The sequence below is a fragment of the Chrysochloris asiatica genome, unplaced genomic scaffold (genome assembly GCF_000296735.1).
Source record: "Chrysochloris asiatica unplaced genomic scaffold, ChrAsi1.0 scaffold00046, whole genome shotgun sequence".
Lineage (NCBI taxonomy): Eukaryota > Metazoa > Chordata > Mammalia > Afrosoricida > Chrysochloridae > Chrysochloris > Chrysochloris asiatica.
Genome location: NW_006408564.1, coordinates 5,472,805 through 5,491,739, shown reverse-complemented (window position 1 = coordinate 5,491,739; position 18,935 = coordinate 5,472,805). Strand labels below are relative to the sequence as shown.

The following is an 18,935-nucleotide window of genomic DNA, read 5'->3' as shown; positions in this document are numbered from 1 at the left end:
CAGCTCACCCATTCAGACCATGCTTCAAATGAGTTTCCCAGCAGGAGATTTGAGGGTTGGCTGTTGAGATTGCTGGAAATTAGTTCATCATATTGGGAAGGAACGTACTGCTCTAGTCCTGCATAATCACTATTCAGAGTGAGAGAGACCAGACTTGGAGATGCTCATAATGTTTTCCACGCCTTCCCATTACCAGTGTAAATGGCAGTGATTGGGGTTCCAAAAACACTTGTTGAATGGAGGCTTATTCCAAGGAAAAACGTTTCCAAATCCTCCTGAACGTTTGTTACCTTGAGTGGTGTGTGACTGTGTGGGCGGATATCAATGGATTCAGTCACTGTCTTCCTACTTGGAATGGGGCAGTACACGCATGATGCAAGGCAAAGAAGAGGCACTCAAAGAATGACGGCAACAATGATGATCTTTTGTCTTACCCCTTCATCTTCCGTTCTCCCCTTTCTTTGGGGGAACCAGAAACCATCAGCAGTCTTGAAATCTCGACCTTTCTAAGGAACGTAAAGCTAATGGGAGGATGCTAGTGCTGAAAGATAGTAGCCTCCACCTCAGCCAGGTACCACCCAGCTCCAATCATGAACGCCGCCTGACAAGTCCCAAGAGAATCTGGCAGCTTGGGGAGAAGTACCGCGAAAGGGGCGACCTGAAGGTAGGAGGCGCTATGGAAGACCACCTTCCCCCAAGCCTCCCCCCTCCCCCGCCCCAAACGCTCTCTGCTGCCCCCCGCGGAGGCGCCCAGCCCGGCCCAGTCCCCCTAGAGGTTCCTCGGGAATGCTGGGAATGTGAGTCAGGGCCGCGGCGGCCGAGAGAGCGGGCGCGCGGGCTGGCCGGGAGGGGGCTCGCGGAGCTCAACGCCTGGCAGCGCGGCGCGAGTGCGCGTCTCCGGACTGCGGCGGGCGCCGCCCCCTCGGCAGCCCTGCTCCGCCCGGCCCCGCGCCCGGCACTCGGAGCGGCGCCCTCCCTTCTTCCCTCTCGGCTTCCCCGCCTCCCCGCCGGTTCCTCCTCCTCCTCCTCCCGCTCCGGCTAGCTCCGGCTCCGGCGCCGGCTCCTCCCGGCCGCCCGGGGCCAAGGCGACGTGAGGTTGTAAAAATCCATGTGGGACGGCCCCGGGGCGAGCATCGGAAAGGTGAGACGCCGACGCCGGGCCCGGGGCCGCTGGGCGCCCGGCTCCCTCGGGGCGCCTGAGCCCGGGCATCCCTCGTGCGGGTCTTCCTCGCTTGTGGGAAGCTGCAATGCGTTATCGGGGGTAGCAGAGGGGTGAACCATCCGCCTCCACGGGGGCTTTCTCGGGTGGGGAAAGGTTGGGGCGGCCTAAGGGCGGATTTGTCTAGGTGTCTAAACCCCGGATCGGAACAAGTGCACGGCATCCCCTGGAGTGCCGGCCACCTCCCGCAGTCCGTCTCTGGTAGCCACCCTCTTTGCCATCGTCTTTCTTCTCTCCAGCTCTCCCTCTTTTCCTTGGCTTCTCCTTTTTTCCTCGAGGAGTGGGGTGATCACAGGGGCGGGGGTCGTGGGGAAACCCAAGCCAAACAAAGTCGAGAAAGGTAGAGCCCCAGTCAGGGGTTGGGGTGCCTGGCTCTTTGGATGGGTTTTTAGGGCAGCGTGTGGGGTAAAAAAAAAAACAAAAAAACCATGTCAGGAAAAATGAAGTAGGATTTATTGGGGAGGGGCAAGGGGTGGTGGTATATGAAAACGAATACGATGTGAAATTAAATTGAATGACCCATCTTAGATTTATACAAGGAAAGGAGGTACTTTACGAGGGTTGTACCTGTTTTTATATATTTATTTTATTTTATTTTATTACTGTCGGAGCCTTTGAGAGATCATCTTAGGACAGTGAAGATTAAGAACTGCCCTGGTGTTGGATAATAAAATAGCACTCGTAAACTCCCGATTGCCATGCCTTATTTATTTTGTACTTAAGGGTCTTAAGGGTCTCTACCAGAGAGGTCTCCCTGCCAGAGAGGGAGGGTCCGGTCGGTTAGGAGTGGATCGATTTTAGGTGGTTACCTGCCTTTGCTGGCTGAAAGGCAATTTACTCCCTGAGCGGTGAATTGTCAGTCCCTTCTGTGATTGACAACCATACATGCCACTTATGTAGGTAGAACGAGGGCCAGTGGAACCCCAACAGCCAATCATTGCCCGGGAGAGGAGGGTAGCTCCCACTTGTCATGGTTAGTTTCCTGGTTGGCTTTTTAAATCAGCGGTTTTAAACTTAATCATTGGTTTGCACCAGGTATGGATGGGGCTCCAGGTGCGAGAGGCAGACAAGCCGGAAAGCAAACTCTTCGAAAATGGGCGTAGAAGGTATCCTTGACCCATGTTGTCCATTCCCTCCCACCTCTTTATTAGTTGTAGTAGTTGGGGATGCTGAGGCCACTGGTGAATGGCTGTAAACGGGAAATGTAACGATTCCTTGTAAAGGATGAAATGGAGTGTGTATGTTGGGTGTTAGAGTTGCCCACCTATTCCTCTAGATATGGCTGCAGGCTCCTGTCTAAGAGACCAGTTACAGTTGAGCAGTCTGGGAAAAGGGTGTGGCACTTTGTCTTCTATAGTCACTCTTGTCCTTGTCGAGTCACATTGCTTCTCAGTGTACAGGACTTGGCTGCAGATGACGGATGTATAGGATATTTTTGTAGCAAGCAAGCCTGCTTTATTAGGATTACCACGAATAGAAGGGATTCTTTTAGTTGTGACGGTGAAACTCAACTTCTGGAAGTGAAGGCTGCCTTGTGTGGTCTTGCTGTATGTCAGTCTGGAGGTGGTGGTGGACTCCAGCCAGATCCTTCTGGAGGATATAAGCATTTGACTTTTGCTTAGGTAAACCACCTTGTCAGGCAGCTTCTATGTTTCAATAAAATCCTTGCACAGTTGAGACCATTGGGGTTGGATGGTGATAGAAGTATGGTTTTTAACCAGCAAAACCAGGTGGTTTATGGACAAAATGACCATATCATTCTCTACTCTCCACTAGTCAAAGGCTTATTTATTTCCCCAACACCTTTCTCCCTGAATTCATTAGTGAAATTATTGGTTAATCTAGAGAGTTGCCACTTTATAGAAGCTTTCCCTGGATATGACTATACAGTTGTGAATTTAGCATTTCATGAACAGATTGTGAGCAAGAATACACATATTAGAATGGCTTTGATGGAGGAGTCAGGCTCCTTAAGGCAGTATTATTGCTATTAATATTATCATTGATGTTACTGCATGTGGTAGGTACTGTGCTAAATACTTTTTGTGTATTATTGGTTTTAATCCTTATAGACCCCCAATGAGGTCAGTACTATTATTGTTTCCAGTCTGTAGGGGAGGAAACTAGGAGGAATGTAATATGAATACAAACTTAAGCCTAGATTTGTCTGATCCAGAGTCTATGACCTTAGCTATGGCCTTGAATTCAAATTTTGGCTATGATGTTTGTATGTGTTCAGTCTGATGTTGATATCCCTTGTACTCTTCTGTTGCCTCTTTGCTCAAAGGCGATTACTTCTATCCACAGACAAACTTAGTGACTTTGTATATTATAGATTTTGAGTAGGCCAATTTACTGGATCCAATGGAAACTTGATTGCAAGTCCGGAAGCCCCTTTTGTAAAGTGAAAAGTAACTTAATTCTCTAAAAAGAATGTATAAGATGATTTAAAAGCAGGTAAAGCAAAACAGAAGTGCTGGTGGTGAAGTTGGGTGAGTGTTGAGCTGCCTGCTGCAAGGTTGGTGGTTCAAAACCACCAGCTGCTCCTTGGCAGAACGATGAGGCTGTCTGCTCTCGAAACGATTTACCTTCTCAGAAACTATAGGTTTGCTATAATTCAGAACTGACTTGATGGCATTGAGTTTTGAAAACAAAACAAAATTCACTCTCTTTCGTTTTTCTTAGTACCAGTTGGAGTTTGGAATCAGCCTTGAATGAATACATACTCTTAGCATCCTTCAGTTGGCTTATTTATTTATTTATTTATTTATTTATTTACTGTTCGCTAATGTGTTGGATTTTTATGTATCTTTCTCCTTATCAAAGTGCCCTTTTTCACTAGTGATTAAGTATAATCATATTTAAAATTGCTGCATTGAAAGAGTGTGCTCCTTTGGTTTTATTACATTGGAAATGTCATACAAGACTTAGGTCTTGCCAGTGTGTTCCCATTGCTGAAATTTAATGGTGATGGCTTGCCAAAACAAATATCATGAAAAATGACAGTGTATAAATCGTGTTAGTATCTGTAAATTTGCTAAAATAGACAGTTTTTTACTTTGGTTAGATTGACTTTTGTACAATCTGCATTTTTATTTGTTTTCCTAGGACATCCCTGAATCCCTTTTATTAGTGAATACACCAACATTTTGGCTGTCACATGGACATCCTACCTTTGAGCTACAGTTCAGTGTTTGTATTACTATTGTTTTAGAGAGAGTGAGGTTTTCTTTATTCGATTTTGCAAAATCAATCGCCCAACCCAGTAGACATGGGCAGATGTGCCACATGGTTGTCTGTAAACAGTTTTTATTCTGGTCTTGTAAAAGCCCCTCCTCCAATTCCAGTTCCCCATTCACAAAGAGGCACCTCGGGGTTTTCCCTTACCCCAGAAAAGCCAAAATGGCTTGCCCAAGGTCTTAATGACTGTATTCTCATTTAAAGTCCCTAGTCCTAGAGCAGATTTCTTTCCTCCCTTCCCTCAATTCATCCTGCTTACATATCCCTGGATGAGAATCAACAATCTATCTGCCTGGTCTAGCAATCTCATGAATTCCTGAAGGTGGATCATGCCCACAAGAGTTTTTTTCTCACAAATCCTCCTCTTTTCTATTTACACTTATTGGTCTCATCTTCATTTATTCGTCTTAAATCCTCATAAAGTGAATCATTTCTCAATGTCCCTAAGAGTACAGCTAACTCTACCTATATTAGGTTGCATTGTACTTGCCCCTGACATAATATAACTCAAACACATACAATGGAAAATGCACTGGCCCCATTTTGTATTAGTTTTTGATACTTTTCTGTGGCCTTCCTTGTTTTAGAAAGCTAGCAGGAATAATGGAAAAGAAGGTACTGATAATGACAAGGCAGGCCTCAGAAATTTAAAACAGATGACCCAAGGGCAGAAATCATTTGAGTATATAAAGGTAGAGATTCTTCAGCTTATTCTTTCTTGTGTGAAGAAAAGTAGCAAAATGAACAAGCATGTAAGAAATGCTCTAAGATACCAGATGCTAAATGATACATGAGTCAACTTTTGCTGCTGTAACAAAACCCCCTAACTTAATGACAGTCCTGAGTCTTCACATTGACTATGATTTGGCTGATCTAGGATGGGCTCTTTTGGGAGTTCTGCTGCAGGCTGCGGGTTTGGTTCAGGTTTGCTCCACGTGCGTTCTGTGGCCCAGGCTGAAGGGATAGCAGGAGTCAAGAACCAAGTTAAACTGCATAAGTAAATGGAAGGGCTCTTGTTGAGTCATTTCTGTTTACAACCTTTTGGGGAAAAGCAAATCACATGGTGAAGCTTGATTATCTGTGGATAAAAGTGTCCTCTGCCTATAGTCAGGGATGGAATATTTGCTAAATCATAATCCAAACTTCCACAGCATCTAAAAGGTATGGTGTGACTAGAGAATTTTCTAATTTTTTTGTTTCTTTCTCTGGGAATGCAGTCCACATCCCCTCACTTCCAAACATTGCCTTATTACACAAAAGCCTAGTGTTTAGCTTTTGTGTATCAGGAAGGTACCATGTTTGATTCCAGAGGACTTAACTGTAGAAGCAATTATGTCTGTGTACATTAATTACTTAGTTGAAACACTATTTATTAGACCTTAGTGTGGTAAGGTCAGTTTGAACTGCAAGGTCAGCAGTTCAAATTCACCAGCAGCTCCTTGGAAACACTATACAGGGTCACTATGAGTCGTAACTGATGGCACAGTGGGTTAAGCTCTGGGCTGCTAACAGAAAGATCAACAATGTGAACCTCTCAAGTTATTCCATGGAAGAAAGATGTGACAGTCTGTTTCCATAGCAATTACAACCTTGGAAACTCTCTGGGGCAATTCTACTTGGTCCTCTAGCATTACTATGCGTTGAATGAACTTGATGGCAGTGGGTGTGGGTTTAGTCTTTTTGGTTTACTACATTCCAGTAGACCCTGAGTGGCACAAACAGTTAAGGTGCTCATCTGCTAATGGACAGTTTGGGTGTTTGAGTTTATCCACAGGTTCCTTAGACGAAAGGCTTGGTGATCAACTTCTGAAAAATCAGCCAGTGAATACTCTGTGAAGCGCAGTTCTCTGATATACGTGGGGTTGCTATGAGTAGGAATCGACCTGGCAGCAGTTGGTTTTATTCTGTTCCAAGGGACTCTGCTCAGTGCGGTGGTGAACACAGAGTTTATATCTGTTGTATACTTTACCATCATGGTATTTGTCATTAGGAGTAGGCATCAGGAAAGACTTCTCTGGTGAAATGGCATTCGCCTGAGCATTGAAGTAGGGATGGGGCTGGAGATGCAAACAGAAATGTGAGGAACATCTAGTCTTACAGATATAATGAATCATCCTACTTAGCCAGAGGATAAGAAAGTTAAGTGATAACAACAATGATAATAATGGTTCTGAATTTTGTCCTTGGGTAAACACTGCCCTTTGATCTCAAATGACTGATTATTGTAAGGTGTGTGTGCTACCTGGCTAGTGTTATTGTTCCCCTGATAGACCTGTTGTTTGGCCGAGCCTTGGGGGTGAGTTCATTTTCAGACCTAAAGGATGATTTACTAAGGGCCATAGTCTGGGGATTCCACCAGTCTCTATTTAACCAGAAATGAAGGAGAAATGGAAACAGGCAACACAGGGAGAAAGTGGGATAAGTGATATTTCATTGTGGGGATTGCAATCAATGAGATGAATTGTTGAATGGAAAACTGACCTGCTCTGTAAACCTTCACTCAATTCACAATAAAATGTTAAACAGTAGTTATTCTAAAGCCTGCAGAGTTTATAGCTAACATTTTATTGAGCATTTGCTATGCACTAGGCATGTGCTAAGCGTTTTATGTAAAATATCTAAATTAATATCCCCAATATCTATCCTCTCCTTTCTAACTAATCAAATCCTAATTTTGCTTGAGATGACGTATGTCAAAATTTCACCTTCCCAAACTCCTTTGCAGTCTAGAGTGGCCCTGAGCCTCAGGTCTGATAAAAATGTAAGTGGAATTATTAAATGGGAACCTTCCTGAAAGCTTAATAAAGAGGGTACCCTTGCTTGGTATACCCTCACAGCTTTTGATCTTTTTCTGCATTTTGCTTTTGCGAACATTGATACAATGCCTGGAGGGGCAGCATTGGATTTCAACAGTGAAGACAAAACTATGTATTAAGAATGGCGGAGCTGGAGGCTGGAAGGATTGCAGTCTTGTTGATATTGTTGAGCCATATTTCCAGCCTAGAGTGCCTTCTCTTATATTTCTTATTGCCTAAAACAAATAACCTCCTTACTCGTAAGCCCTGTTTGTTACTTGCAGCCCAACAGTGCTCATTGATACATACTCTCTGAAGAGGCTCTTCAAGTAGATGCATAATACCTGTTCTACAGGTGAGGGCATTGAGACTCAGAGAAATTAAGGATTCAAAACTTCACCATTTTGACTTTGAAGTCTGTCAGCCTGCTTTTGGCAGGACAGGATAAATACCAGAGTGAAGATAACATTGGATAATAGGTTGGGATAAGATTGAGGAGGTAACTGCATGCCAGGTTGAAAAGTTTGCGTTGTATTTCACAGGCTAACAAGTGTAAGATGATCTAGAGAAGGCAGAGACTGGAAGTTGGGAGATCTTTGAGGCTTAAGTACTTGACATGCAATGTCTTAATATGAATGAAGGAGGAGGGAAAAGCTGGGCACAAAGCAGATTTGAGAACATGAAAGGAGAATGGAACTGGGTGAACACGAATCATAGTTGGCCATGAACCTGTAATCTTCTGAGAACAAAACAAAAGTCTCCTGAAGGTTAGTATTAACTTCTACTGATGGCTTCACATTTGCCAGGAAGCAGGGAATGAGTAATGTAGAGAATTGCTAATGGGATGTGAATCATTTAGTGCAGTAAGGTGGGGGTTCCTTCTCAGTGTACTGAGTTCTTGATGACCTTGGATGACATGATTCTCATCTGGGTCTGATTCCATTGTACCAGTTGAAGTGAGCAGAGATGAAGGGTAAAGTCAGGAGGTTGTACAGAGGTATAATGGACTTATATCTGTTATCTACTAAGCATTTCAGAGATTTCTTGGGTGGCAGACGCTAACTTTTGGGGCCTCTTCTCTTTTTTCCTCCTTGTACTTTAAAATCTGCACACTAAAGAATTTGATTTACATTAGTGGTTTTCCAATGTTTTTTCAGCTGCAGAAAATTTTTTTCCTAAGTAGAACTTGACAGGGACCCTTAGTATATTTGTAGGGAAAGTCAGAGTTGCTCTGATAATTCAGGATCCACGAGTATGTTGCCCTAGATCCGTTTATTTTGAGACTTCTGCTCTTAGATGACCCTACCTACCCTTGAAAGTCCAGGATTACGTGAACTCTGTAGCTGTCCAAATGTTTTATATGTGTAACTTCTTTAACAAATCCCTTAATATTCCACCACCTGTGTGTCTTAGTATCATTTGTGGTACAGACTGTTGATGCTTCCTGTAATTGTCACTGTACCTCTCCTTCCAGGTATATGTTGAAAGTCATTTGTATCACTTCCATGCTAGGACCTTTGATTTCCAGTGTGAAACCTTCCAGTGTTCTTCTCCCCTGCTGGATCTGCCATGGAAACACCTGTTGAGATGGGGCTTCCATCTACTTGGATCCTTGAGTCACTAAATGAGCAGAGCTACCGGTCAACTGAAGTTGGACATGTAACATGACGGAGAAATAAACCTTTGTTGTTTTAAACCACTGAGATTTTGTGTTTGTTACTGTAGTGTATTTAAGTTTACTCTTACGTATACATTATATTTTATCACCTCTGCTAAACTTTATTTGTTTTTTGTATGTCTCTGGTTTAACCTGAATGTTAACCGGCCTTGCTACCTTGTCCTTTCTTTGAGTTTAGGAAAGCCTATTGCTTTCCTAAACTGTATCATCTATGCTTGTAAGTTGTTTTTTTCTTCCTTAAAGAGCTGTTACTTTAATGCTCTTTTGCTTTTATAGATAGTAGAATAGAGGAATAATGATTATCCATTACTGTAATAGTGATTACTATTGATTGATTATTCATTCGTTGTTTGTGGAACATTTATTGAGCATCTACTAAGGGAGTACAGAGTTCAACAACAGATTTGGGGCTTTAGTTGGGGGTGATGGATGTGCTTCTTTGTTCTATTACAGGCACTATTGGGCATTTACTATGTGCCAGACACTGTGCTAAGTGCATTGTGTGTGTCTTTATAGAGTTAGGTTTTCTCATCCCTACTTTATAGGAGCTCTGGTAGTGTAGTGGTTATGAATCAGGCTGCGAACTGCAAGGTCAGCAGTTCAAAACTACCAGCTGTTCCACGGGGGAAAGATGAGGCTTTCTGCTTCCGTAAAGATTTACAGTCTCGGAAACCCTGTACAGGGTCGCTATGAGTCAGAACTGAGTCCGTGGCACATAACCAGCACCACCGCTTTATAGATGAGAAAACAGAGACTCAGAGAGTTTGACAATCTCCATGAAAGCAGAAACTTTTACTTAATGCTGTATCCACCAGTGTCTAGAAGAATGTTTGTACATAGTAGATAGATACTCAGTAAGTATTTGTTGAATGAATGAATAAGTGAATGGAAACATGCTCAAAATTAACAACGCATTTGCCCGACTCTCAGCAGCTAAATTATTGCTGCACAAAGTAGTAAGTAGGTGGCCCTACAATCTTAACAGAAGCACCCACCTCTGTCTGAGCCCCCACCAGAAGAACCTAGGCTATCTCTCACAGGCAGGGTCAGTACTCAGCACTTTTCCTTTTCTCTCTGCCACAGATGGGAGCACTCAAGGCCACTGCCTCCCTGACTTAATTGATAATGTAAGTGGTCACACCCCCTGCTTTGGGCCAGTTCAACTTGTGCCCCAGCTGGATTTCTTGAGCATTTGGCTGGCGGATTCCCATGACTCTGCCTCCGTCTTCTGCTCTGAGCCTTCTGGGCATTTCTTCTCCTTTATGCCACCCAGATTCATCTCTTTGAAATGCAGTTTCCTCTATTCTTGAACTCACCATTGATTCTGCCAAGCAGGGTTCATCTTGGTCAGACCCTAGGACAGCTTTAGTTGCTGGCACCTAGTGGGCACTCAACAAAATTAAAAAAGAAAAGAAAGAAAGGCAGGCAGCCAGCACTTCCAGGAAGGCGCTGAGTGTTCACTGTTTCCTGGATGTCAATCGGGAGATGGGCCGCAGCGGACGATGAGTATGGGCCGAGGGTAGCTCTGTGGTACACCTGTAGATGGGAGGCCTTGAGAAGCAGCCCTACTTTGCCGGGAGTTCTCACCTCCTACTCACCTGAAACAGAGGAGCCAACAGAGGAGATGCCACGCAGGATAGGCCAAATGGGGCTACCCTCAGGGACCATGTAGACCAACAGGGGCTGTGGGAAGCCAACTTTGTAGTCCCTGGAGGGTGGGATGGCCCTTGGTACCTGTGGGAGGATGTGATTGGCTTGTTAAAATAGTTTTGTGAGCAGTCAGGAAGGTGAGATGCTTGAGGACTGTGTGAAGTGCAGATCCCCATAGGAGAACTGATCACCTGGGGAGCCTTTCCCACTAGGGGGCATATCTGGTGAGAACTGGAAAACTCCTGGTTAGACATTTTATGGGTCCAGTAAGGTTTAAAGATTCTAGGGCAGCATTTGAAATTTTAGGTCTTTAAGCCTGGTGTGTTCTTCAGATTATCTATTTTAAAAAGTATTTATTGTTTGGATTTTACACTGTATTCATTTAGTTCTTGTGTGTGTGTGTGTGTGTGCGCGCACGTGTGCGCGTGCATGTGTGCATGGTGGGGTGAGGCAGGGAGCGGAGTTGTTTAATGGTGTTGTTACTGCTGTTTTACTACCTGACTGAAGGAGTTGCCAGTCTGTCTTGGATGGTAGTCAGTGAAGTGCATTCCTTGAGAATGTATTAAAAGCAAACCATTAATTCAAGGCAACTAACTTCTTAGTGGGTTAGAAAACAAGAGCCTGACTGGGAATCTAAGCACCTTATCACTGTTCTTCAGGAGTACTTTCTGATCCAACGCAAACCATGAAAGATGTTTCCGCTAGAGCACTGTGGCTAATTATAGCACGAAACAGCAGTTTAGGATAAGAAGTGAAACTTAGTTCATAGGTAGTGAATTCTTCTAACACAAGGTGAGTATGGTCAGGGTGGTATGTTCATCCTCTGTGTGCCTATGGTAATTGAAGGTGGATTTGGGACCTGGTAGCTGCTTTGGGGGTGGGGAACTAACTCCCCTGTGAGGGTGGGACGGTGGTGAGTGACTGTAAGATGTGTGGTTGGGCTGGTCCCATGATCCCGGGTTATTTTCTCCGTGACACTGGTGGGCACCAAACTTCTACTACGAAGGCATTTTTGTGCATGGGTTATGGCAGATTAGCCAGACTGCCTTCTAGCCATCTCTGAGCTAGCAGTCCACCCCAAGGAGCAAGACTTGAGTCAGGTCACCATCCAAGCAGGGCATTACTGTTGGCTCTCCCATGTTCGCCTTTAAAGAGAGGGATTTGTTGTGTTTTCTTCCCTTTGTTGTTGTTGTTCAGTGCCTTCGAGTTGACTCTGACTCATAGCAATCTTGTACAGGGTTTCCGAGGAGCAGCTGGTGGATTTTCAGTGCAGGGCTTATCCTATTCCCTCCTGCCCTTTCTTTGTTTCCTATATTAGCTTTTTATCCTTCTTGTTTTTAATACTGCTTCATTGGGGTGGGGAGGGTGCAGGAAGCTGGGTAGTAAATAAATGAGATGATAGCATTCTAAGGGGTTCCTTGAAAATTTGTTGATGTGTTATTAAGTGCCATTGAGTCAGTTCTGACCCATAGCAACCCTGTGTAGGGGTTCCGAGGAACAGCTGGTGAGCTTGAACTGCTAACCTTGAGGTTTAATCTGACTTTGCAGTCTAGTACATTAACCCATCCTTGAAAATGGTTGGTTGGTTATGTGCCATGGAGTCGGTTCTGACTCATAGCGACCCTGTACAGGGTTTCCGAGGCTGTGAATCTTTACAGAGGCAGAAAGCTTCATCTTTCTCCCATGGAACAGCTGGTAGTTTCGAACTGCTGACCTTGTGGTTTGCAGCCCGATTCATAACCACTGCGCTACAGACCTTGTTTAATGTTGGGTGTAGCACTGTGGAATAAAGGTCTGTTTGAACCACAAGGAAGGCAGTTCTAACTTACCAGTTGCTCCTCGGAGACATTATACAGGGTTGCTGTGAGTCTGAACTGACTCTATGGCGCTTACCAACAACAACAACAACAACAACAACAATGCTGGATGGATACAAAGGCAACTGGATTTCAGTGGCTGGTGTTCATCAGGCTGGTGAGCATAGAGTGGTTAGCAGGGGTGGTGGTGGTGGTGGTGGTGGTGTGCCGTGGAGTGGTTTTGACTCATAGTGATCCTGCGCAAGGTTTCCGAGGCTGTAAATCTTTCTGGGAGCAGAAAGCCTCATCTTTTTTCCCGCGGAACCACTGGTAGTTAGTAACCACTACTACCAGAGCTCCTTTAACCAGGGGTATGCAAGGGAATTTTTTTACCTTTTTTTGTTTAGGTTGAGAAATAACTGTCTTTTCATACACAGCCCATGAATACATGGACAGGCCGCCTTGAGGTCACCTGGATGAATAGTTGCTTAGAGTAACTTCAGAGCACATTCTCTTGGATATGGAGTTGTGAGCACTGATCTGGGAGTTAAGAGACCTAGACTCCATTTCTGGCTCCACCAGAGTTTACTCTTTATGTCGAGTTTCTATTTCCCCATATGTATCAAAGTCAAGTTGTCCAACTCTCTTCAAAGGCCCAGTTCCAGAATTAAATAATAATTAAAAAAATAAAAATTTTTTTTTATTGTGAATGGAGTGAAGGTTTACAGAAAAGATCATCAGTTTTACATTAAGCAAATCATACACTGTTTCATCTCTGTGATTGCAGTCCCTCTGTGGAACAACAATCATCCCGCTCCCTCCCTGTGACTCCCATCTCCATTTTAACTATCTTCCCATCCCTTCTCACTGTTATCCTTAGGTGCATGTTATCCTTTTGATTTTGAATGACTGACCAATCTACTAAATGATAATTTTTAATAGCAATTTCTCAGGTAAAGGATCCATTAATAATCATCATTTTATCAGCTAGTGTCATTTTAATCTGGAAACCAAAAATCATCTTTGTGCTTTCTTGATTGACTATGGTTACAAAGAGGTAAAGCCAATTGTCATTGATCGGATTCCTACTCATGGTGATCCCATGTGTGTCAGAGTAGAACTATAGTCTGGGTTTTCATTGGCTTATATTTTGGAATTTGATTGTCTGGTCCTTCTTCTGAAATGCTTCTTTGTAGACACGAGCTATCAACCTTTTGGTTGGCAGCTAACTCAGTTAACTGTTTGTACCACCTGTGGACTCCTACAAAGAATTAAACCATTATATTATATCAGTATAGTCACCATATGAATGTGTGTTTGTTTATTCCAAGTTCTCTGCGAGGCACAGGGGGTGCAACTATAAACAAAGATGAGTTTGGGGGAGATCAAGGATGGTAGCATTTAGTGGGGTACTAGACAAGCAGTTTGAAACTACCAGCTGTTCCATGGGAGAAAGATGAGGCGTTCTGCTCCCGTAAAGATTTACAGCCTCGGAAACCCTGTATAGGGTCGCTATGAGTCGGAATCGACTCCACGGCACATAACAACAACAACAGACAAGTAAGTAGGCATTTGTACTGGGTTCTCTGATGGGGGAATACAAAGGCTCTCATGAACGATATAAGGCAGATTTTATTCTAGACTTAAGGATAAAGGAGGATAAGCTAAATTATTTAAGGTGTAATGCAAGGGTAATGGGAGTTACTGGAATTATTTTGATGTGTATAATTCAGTGACATTAGTTATAGTTACAATGTATACAGTCACCACCACTCCTTGTCTCCAAAATGTTTTCATCTCCCCAGTTAAAAGTTTAGTACCCTATAAGCATTCACTCCCCATTTCCCTCTCTTCCAAGCTTCTGGTAACCATGAATGTATTTTCTATATTTATGCATTTGTGTATTTGAGGTCCAGAACCTTGACTGTCATTGAGTTGATTCTGAGTCATAACAACTCTATATAGACTGTAAATCATAACAGGAGAAAATAGCTTCATCTTTCTTCCAAAGATCAGCTTGTCGGTTTGAACTGCCGACAAGCACAATGCTTAGCTCATGGTGTCATCACATAAAATGGGTTCATACAGTATTTGTTGTTTTGTGTCCGGCAGGTTTCACCTAGCATGGTGTTTTAAAAGTTTATCCATGTTGTAGTATAGATCAGAACTTCATTTCTCTTTATAGCTGAGTAATAGTCCATTGTATGTATGTACTACACTTTGTTTATCTATCTGTTGATGAACAGTTGAGTTGTTTCCACCATTTTGAATAATTGTGAATAATGATTCAGTGAGTATTACTGGGGTACAACTATCTGAGTCCCTGCTGTAAATTATTTTGGATATGAGGGCTTGGCTTTTGTGGTATAAATAACGGGGAACAGTGTATGCCAAAGTCCAAAGGTGAGCCAGAAAATGGGAGATTTGGGGTTTGGGAGTTGAAAGTAGATCTGTAGAGCTGGAGTGACAGAGGCCAGAGAGAGTCTGGAGGAACCTCTGAGCAGTTAAGGAGGTGGAATTCAGCCATCAAGGAGGGGACAGTCACAACCAGTCTCTGAGTGCTCTTTGTCCTCATTTCATCCCACTTTCATGGCAATCAAGTCCTGATTGTCACTGAGTCAATTCTGTGTTTTCATGCATTACACCAGGTTTTCAGGGGCCAATTTTTCAGAAGTAGAGTGTCAGGCATTTCTTCCAAGATGCCTCTGATGGACTCGAACCTCCAACCTTTTGGTTGGGTAGCAACTGCGTGTGTTAATCATTTGTGCTACCCTGGGACTTCTTTATGGGAATAGTTACCTCCTTTTGGTGTGCTGTAGGAGTGTAAGGTTTGAAATTAGACGAGGGGGCCACACAGTGTCCTGGGAATAGAAAGATTAAATATGGTCTTGGGAATCCTAGTAGTACCAAAGTTGATTTCATTAACTGAACACAATTTGTATAGTGGCCTTAACTCTAAAAGATTACTTACAAGGTGGATGTATTCCTGCTAACAGAGCTGCATGTTCGTTTTGAGAATCTCTCCAAATATCATCAGGGTACTTGGAGTTCTTTAAACTGAGTTTTAAGCAGAGAAGGGAGAGTGCTGATTTTGTTAAAAAAGCTTTGCAAACATTTGCAGTTAATAGATGGAATTAAACTAAGTTATCCTAATAGACAGAAACACTTGGAGTAATTCATAGCATGCAGTCTCTGAGAGGGATGGGAGAAAGTTCAGGAAGGGACATGGTTTAATTACTCCCTGAAATGTACAAGATTGGAAGTTAAGTGCTGGGACTGTATTCAATGTCACATGCATAAACAACTGACTATGACTATACTTTTGTATGACAAACACTTCGATACATTATATGACAACCCTCCCAAACAGTCTTTCAATCTGGACTTCTCTGTGTCAGTTTATGAACCAACATTTTGAGCTTTTGTATTATGACCTTAACTGCCAACAGAGAGTTTTATTTCAGCAGCCATTCCCGTCTTTGTATGGCAGTTTATGCAATTGCTTGAATTGTTCTTGAATTTTTGTCTTTATTTATGATAAAAATATATGGACAATCAAAAAAATGTTAGCAAAAATATACGGAGAAGAGGTATGAGCCTTGTAAACTTAATGAAATGGAAGCAAAGAAGGAAACGATTAGACATACCCTCGGTATAGGTGGTATTTAGCTTTGAGCAAATGATTTGGACTTTATTTGCCCTAGTATAGCAGGGGGCTTCAAAAAGTTCTTGGAAAATGGATTTTTTCCTCAAGAGTTTTAAAGTCGGTTCATATATTGTGTATAAAATATTGGTAATACATTGGATCCTGTGCTAAAGGGGAACATTTGAGCTTTTATTATTTGTTTTGGGGGGACCGACCTTCCCCTTTCGATATCTAATGTTGTTGTTGTTAAGTGCCGTCGAGTTGGTTCCGACCCATAGCGACCCTGTACAGGGTTTCCGAGGGTGTAAATCTTTACAGGAGTAGAAAGCCTCATCTTTCTCCCACGGAGCGGCTGGTAGTTTTGAACCGCTGACCTTAAGGTTCGCAGCCCGATTCGTAACCACTAGTGAATATTTGTTTTTTTAGCTTTTCAAGAAAATATATACTCAGAATGGCATTTTCTATAAAGATTGTTGTTGTTAAGTGCAGTAGAGTAGATTACGGTTCATAGCAATCCTGTATTGGAATTCTAAGGAGTAGCTGTTGAGTTTGAACCACCGACCTTGTAGTTCACACTGACTTTGCAGTCCAGCGCATTAACCCACAGCACCACACCAGGACAGGGAATACAGAACTGGATTTCTCATCAGCCTTTTTAGAAAGAGTCCACCAGAGTCAGCCAGTTCTTTGGTTTGCTAATTGTCATTGCTGACCCTTGTGGTAACAACATTCTGTGTGTATTTTGGTAAACAAGGAAAGATAAACAGAGCAAATAAAAAGGGAATTAGCAAAGGATCCATCTTAATGGATTGTCATGATTCCAGGGTTTTATTTGTTAGAATGGTGCACTGTGAAATTAGTAAAAGACTGAATGTATTTTGCTTGATATTTTTGTCCTCACTATAGCCTTAATGCTGCATTTGAGGCTAAAGAGAGAAGGAAATAAAAATTGAGGTTTGTGTGTGTTATGTTAGCCCTACATGCTTCTAGTCCTATAGGTCAGGAGGGTGATCAGTTAGGCATAGAGAATCTGGTTGACATTTGGGTAGCTTGTCTAACTTCCTTTGTGGGCTCAGCCCACTGTGCAGCAAAGACTTGAGTTGGATGCTAAATTCTAGTTTCTTTTAATGCCTCATGTGGTTGAATGGAGAATGCAAAATCATGGAAGATTTTAATCAGTTAGAGGATGGGGAAATATTAGCTCTTGGATTTCTAATGTCTTCTCGAAATGGAGAGACATGTACTGACTTTGAAAAAAGTTTATCTTCTATCAAAGAGGCAGATAACTATTAGACTAGAAGTTCCAGAAACTCATACTAAGCACTTTTTAATAATTATATCATTTAATGCCCCTGTTAAGATTTACAACCTCTGAAAGTCAATACAGGGTCACCAAGAGTTGGAACCAGTTTGGTATAACACAACTACCAACCACCAGTCCTCACAGTAGGAGCCCTGGTGTGGTGCTATAGGATAAGCACTGGATTGTTAACCACCAGATTGGTGGTTCAAACCTACCTGATGCTCACTGGAAACCCTATACAAGGTTGTTCTGAGTCAGAACCAACTTGTTGGCACTTAATAATGAAAGCATAGGAGCCCTTGTGTGGTGTTGTAGGATAAGCACAAGGTCAGTGGTTCGAGCTCACCAGTCAATCCTTGGCAACCGTACCCAGGATCATTGTGAGTTGGAATCATCTCAACTGTACTTATGGTGGTTGTGTGCCATTAAGTTGATTCTGACTCATAGTAACCCTGTAGAGGATTTCCAAGACTGTAAATCTTTATAGGAGCAGAAAGCCTAGTCTTTCTCCTTTGGAGTGGCTGGGGGACTTGAACTGCTGACCTTGTAGTTAGCAGTCCAACATGTATCCCACTATACCACCAGAAGAGCCTTGGTGACATAGTGGTAAAGTGTTTTGGCTGATAACTGAAAGGCAATGTGCTTCTGAAGGATTTATAGTTCTAATCTGCACTTCGGAGTCCTGGTGTGGAAGATAATGCACTGGACTGCAAGGTCAGTTTGAACCACAAGGTCAGCAGTTCAAACCCACCAGCCGCTCCTATACAGGGTCACTATAGGTCAAAACCAACGTAACAACAATCGGTCCTTCAGGGTACTATGAATTGGGTTTAAATTAATCCTTACAATAATTCTATGGCCTGAGTATTATTTTTTCTAATGAAGAAATTAATATTTGCAGAAGTTAAGAAACTCCCCCAGGATTCTTAGTGTAGCTTCCCTGGAAGGCAAACCCCGAGACAAGTATTCAAGTGCAAGTAGTTATTTGGCACATACAGAGAACCCCTGTGGAGGAATGCTGGTGTGAGACTAGAAAGAGAAGACAGCTACTAGATGGGGACAATAAATTAGTATGTGACAAGTGAAGTTTAATCCCAGGAAGGGCAAAATTTTCTTTCATTTCTACCCCTTCTGCTGCAAAGAGTAGTGTTCTGAGGTTCAAAAGAAGTACCCAGGCAGAGATGCAGATGTTACCAGTGGAAGTCCTTAGAGACTGTAAAACAAGCGAGGTCAAGGAACATTGGTGGGGCAGCATCTGCTGCATGTGGTCCCTAACCAAGTTAGTGGAGAAGCTGGGATTTAATCCTGGACTGTTGGCCTCAAAACCCATGCTTTTTTTTTTTTTTTTTTTTTAAGTTTTTAATTGTGAATTATGTGATAGTTTACATGGGAGAACACCAGCTTTACATTCATCCTATCGTATTTCATTTCATTGTAATGATTACAATTCCCTCCATACATCATCAAACAACCAAAGGGTACACCCTGCAAGCTTGACCCCTGGCCATCAGCACACAGCCCCTTTCCAGAGCCCCCAGCTGCTCCATCTCTTCTTGTCATCATCTCTGCCTCCATCTCTGGCATCACTGCTTCTCTGGGTAGGGTCCC

General features: G+C 43.0%; 1 protein-coding gene across 1 annotated transcript in view; it reads left to right on the top strand.

Moving 5' to 3' along the window:
* The first annotated feature begins 1,051 nt into the window (after positions 1–1,051).
* The window catches only part of ERC2 (ELKS/RAB6-interacting/CAST family member 2), a 1,669,968-nt gene continuing 1,652,084 nt past the window's right edge, over positions 1,052–18,935 (top strand). The window contains exon 1 of the mRNA XM_006862059.1: positions 1,052–1,141. The gene's annotated coding sequence lies outside the window, so the exon portion shown is untranslated. The remainder of the gene's footprint in view (positions 1,142–18,935) is intronic.